General features: G+C 49.9%; 1 protein-coding gene across 1 annotated transcript in view; it reads right to left on the bottom strand.

Annotated features, from left to right (window-relative positions):
• UBA1 (ubiquitin like modifier activating enzyme 1) overlaps nt 1-2,371 on the bottom strand; it is a 19,792-nt gene extending 17,421 nt beyond the window's left edge. The window contains 1 exon segment of the mRNA XM_023760927.1: nt 2,266-2,371. The gene's annotated coding sequence lies outside the window, so the exon portion shown is untranslated.
• Between the last annotated feature and the right edge of the window lie 2,391 nt (nt 2,372-4,762).

Below are 4,762 nucleotides of genomic sequence, written 5' to 3'. Positions count from 1 at the left end.
TGGGAGGTCAAGAAAGTTCACACACGCTTATCATGAACTACGCCTGAGGCTGGATGCACAGCCCTGCCCAGCAAGTAGAGATTAGGATACTCCAGCATGGCAATAAGACCACCCCTTCTTGTTCATGAATAATTAAAGACCAAGGATAGGAGCCACAGGGGAAACCCAGGGGAAATGTATTTGCCTCCTCCTCAGCCCTGATTAACTGCACATGAACCAGGGCTGCCTTGCTCCAACCAAATCCAGGCTCATAATGCTTTTGACAGGTGCCTCAGTTTCCACAGCTGTAAAATGGGGATAGTACTCACCTCATAAAGGCAATGTGCGTTATCAAAATCAGAGAATATGAATTATGGAATGAGTTCAGGGCAGTGCTGGCATAGGATGCTTAAATTACTATATAATATATTAAAATGTAAATATTATATATTAATGCAAAGGTAATGTCCCTCCCAGAAGGACACTGGAATGCTAAGGCCATCAATGTCCATTAAATAGGTAGGGCAGACTACCAAATCACCAGAGATAAACCCTGGGCACACAATAAGCGCCCAACACTGTCGAATAACAGCAGATCCCATTCGTAGATACGGTGGCTCCTGCGGTGTTTCCTTTCCATGCATTGTACCACTGATCAGGACATTGGTTCCTTCTTGTCTTCAGCTCTCAGCTCATAGGTAACCTCCTTAGAGTTCTTAAACCCTCACAAAAATCATCCCTACCCACTAATGACTAGCTGTGTGACCTGGGGCCAGACAGTTCACTGATCTGGGCCACTGTTTCCCCACCCATAGAATGAGAACAGTGACTTACCTTGTCATGGAGATTCAATGAGTAAACATGTAGAAAAGGCTTGGAACGGTGCCTGGCACAGAGTGCTAAATGACTGACATTAGTAGTAGTACCATTAAATTGGGGAGGGGGGTCGATTATAGCATTTGATTAAAATTACAGACTGGAACTAGACTGGTTAGGTTTGAATGCTGGCTCAGCCACTCACTGACTGTTACTGTAGGCAAATTACTTACCCTTCTGGTGTCCCAGTTTCTTCATCTATTAAATAGGATAATAATAAGCTACCTCCTAGGACTGTTGTGGGGATTAATAGGCTAATAAAGTGCTAAATGCATGTAAACTAATCTGATCATCATGTTGCCTATACCTACTTTTCAGGCTCACAGAAAGATTTGCCAAAGATCACACAGCTGGCAAGGATCAATGGGATTGGAGTCGAGAGCCTTTGTTGATAATCTGGGATCAGTGGGTTTACAAAGACATGAACCATGTATGAGGGAGGCCTCGTCCGTTCCCTAGAGGAAAGGTTTAAATCCTGGAGACTCTAAGGGAAAGCTAACAGTGGATCATGTAGATGAAGCCTTGTAAGCCACGCCCCTCATGAATTATGCACAACGCCCCTGGAAAAGCTACAGAAAACTCAGGGAGCTACTCACCTTTACGATTTATCAATGAGTTCTAGTTTGCCAGAAAAACTGAAGAACGCCCCTTCAGCATGCTCATCCAACCCTCTTGAATAATTCACAAGTCATACTTCCAGCGCACTAGGTGCAAAAGAGGCAAAAATGGACTTCCTAACAGCCCCACCTCCTCATGAATAATGAATAAAGCCGGGCTAATGAAGGCTCGCTGGAGCCCTGTCCCCTCGGGAAGCGTTTAGGGCTTCAGTGCCCCTTCCACAGTCCGGGTTAGGGAACCCTTCTCCCTACCAGCCTGTGGGCCCCGACGTCTCCAGTCTCTCTGCCCCGAGTGCTCGAGCACGGGGGTACCGCACCATAGAACCAGAGGTCACAAAGGCCACGGACACCCTTACAATGCCACGTTGGTCCTGAACGTTCCCACAGTCACCAGGACCTCTCCTGAAACAAGCCGTCCCCCAATACAGCCTTGACTTCAGGAACCTCAAATATCACCTACCCCCTTAGGGAGCGCCCCAAATTCTGCCCCGTTAACAGAGTATTCAGAATACTCATACACAGACCCTAAAGGTCTCCTCCAACATCCTCTTACACCCTGTCTCTGACAGATAGATACATCCTGCCTCCGAGGGATACTCCCTAAAACAGATCCCACATCCCACCTCGAGTCCCTGAAGACCACTTGCTTAGGGTCCCTCTCCAAACAGCTGCCCCTAATAGCCACTCGGGGCCCGGAACCTCCAAACATGCCCATTGGGGGTTCCCCGAAACTGAGACCTCCTCCCTCAGATGCTGTCCACGGGCTGGGGGGACCCACCGTGCTCTAACTCACCCCCTGCGTCGAGCGGAAGCCTCGTCTTCCTGCTGGAGATGAGCCGACGCCACGGGGCAACGGAAGAGCAAGGCAGCTTCTCCGTCGCCCAAGAGAAGCCAGAGTTTGCGCGGAGCTCGAAAGCGCGGGGCCTCGGGTGCCTCGGTTGGAACGTACCACGGACGCTCAGCTCAGAGGGGTGTCCGCCTCAGCGGCCGCGCCATCGGCGGCCTGCGTCAGACCCGAACACCCCTGCGGGTTGTGGTCCTTCCCAGAAGCGCGGGGCATGCTGGGGGTAGTAGTTCGGCCCAGCTGGTGCTTGGTGCACGTGGTGAGCATCCGCGCCAGAGTATTGGAAAAAGTAAACCTAACTGTGGAACTCTGGGAGCGGTGCTCTGGGGCGTGGGAAAGGGCAGCGGAACGCTCTTCCATCAGATCGTTCCCTTCTTATTTATCCTTTCCCTGACCTCAGAGACCTGCCCTGGTACCCCAAGTACAGTAGTCGCTGGACGCCTCTGGGACAAGGTGACATGTGGAAAGTGAGGAAGTGAGGCCCCTGTAACACGAGGAAACCATCCCAGACAGGGAAACCATTCTGGACAGAGGGTACATCAGGTGCAAAGCCCCGAGGTTGCAAGTTGCTGTAATGTTTGAGGACTAGCACAAAAGTCCACAGCTGGCAAGGCGTGAGGAAGGGAGGGCACCGTGAGATAAGGTGGAGGCCATAACAAGTAGGGCATTGTAAGCCAGCCAGAGATGGGAGAGCTGTAAAAGGGGGTTTTCAGCGGGGGAGTCACGTCATAGAAACTATCTGGCTGCTCTGTGTGGTGAGAGAAGAAATTAAGGAGAAAGGTGGAGGCAGAAAAACCAGTGAAAAGGCTACTGCCAGTCCCAGAAGTGATGAGGGGATCAGAGTAAGATGGCAGGTGTGAGGAGGGAGTACCCTAATCAAAACATGGAAACTGCCATGGCCAGTGGCTCGGTTGGTTGGAGCATCCTCCCGCACACCAAAAGGTTATGGGTTCCACTCCCCATCAGGGCACATACCTAGGTTGCAGAGGGTCCAATCCCGGGTTTGAGCACTAGGCAACCGATGTGAGGGAGTTTTCCCTCACATTGATGTTTCTCTCTCTCCCTCTCTCTCTCTCTAAAATCAATACAAACGTATCTTCTGTGAGGATTAAAAAAGTAAAAAATTGAAAAGATATGGAACCTCTTCATCATTCCAGAAAGCTACCTTGCAATCCTTTCCAGTAGAAACACCCTCTCCACCTCCATCCTACTCTGACTGCCATCACCATGTGTTCCATCTGATTGAGGATTCCTCAAAAGTGGACTCAGACAGTCTACATTCTTTTTGTGTCCTTTTCCCTCAACATGTTTGTGAGATTCGGTCATGCTGCTTGTATCAGTATTTTGTTCCTTTTTATTGCTGAGTTGTATTCCATTATATGAATAGACCATAATTTATCCATTCTCCTCTTGTTGCATGTTTGGGTTACCAGTCCTGGGCTATTACGAATACAGCTGCTATGAATACACATATAACAAGTCCTTTTGTTGATGTTTGCATTTATTTGGGGTAAACATCTAGGAATGGAATTGTTAAGTATATGCTTACCTTTGTATGAAACAAAGTTTCCCAGAGTGGCTGTGCCATTTACTGCTGCCAGCCATACAAGAGAAATCTTTATTGGGGCCCCATGGTAACAGCCTGGAGAGGATGGGGACAAGGGTAGATCCAAACGGTCCTGGTAGCGATCCCTGGGACCTGGGATTGGCAGGCCAAGCTTCTCTCTCCACCCCTTGGGGTCATCAGCCCTTCAAGGGCACAGGGCCTACTGGTGCCAGATTGCTATTGTTATCCACTTGGAGATGCCCTAGGGCAGTGGTTCTCAACCTTCCTAATGCTGCGACCCTTTAATACAGTTCCTCATGTGGTGATCCCCAATTTCATTGTGACAAATTGAACATAAAGCATAGTGATTAATCACAAAAACAATATGTAGTTATGTATGTGTTTTCCAACGGTCTTAGGCGACCCCTGTGAAAGGGTCATTCGACCCCCAAAGGGGTCAAGACCCACAGGTTGAGAACCGCTGCCCTAGGGCATTGTCCCAGACCCAGGGAGGGCCAAATGCAGTGTAGCCTTGCCATTACAGAACAAATGCCCCTGCGGGGTGGCAAGGCCAGGGGATGGGGTATTCCAAATCCTGGCTCTGACCCAGGTGGACCTCAAGCTTGCCGGTGCCCTGGTGATACTGAATTTCTTAGCACAGCAGGACCTTCTGGCCCTGACAATGGTGAAGGGCTGTGACCAGAATCTTGTGGGTTGGGCCACAGGCCAGAACCCATGTTCTGCCTGCCCCCACCCCGCAATGAGCTGGTAGTTGCCATGTATACCCACTGAATGCCATCACTGCCACCCACCTCAGCCCCTTCTCTATCTTTGTGTATGCTCCCGTGTCTGTGTGGGCCACAAACAATGCTGGGACACGAGAAAGAGACATGCAAGCTG

This window comes from Myotis lucifugus, unplaced genomic scaffold (genome assembly GCF_000147115.1).
Source record: "Myotis lucifugus unplaced genomic scaffold, Myoluc2.0 scaffold_196, whole genome shotgun sequence".
Taxonomy (NCBI): Eukaryota; Metazoa; Chordata; class Mammalia; order Chiroptera; family Vespertilionidae; genus Myotis; species Myotis lucifugus.
The sequence above is the reverse complement of the archived record's forward strand: the minus strand, read 5'-3'. Positions and strand labels throughout refer to the sequence as shown.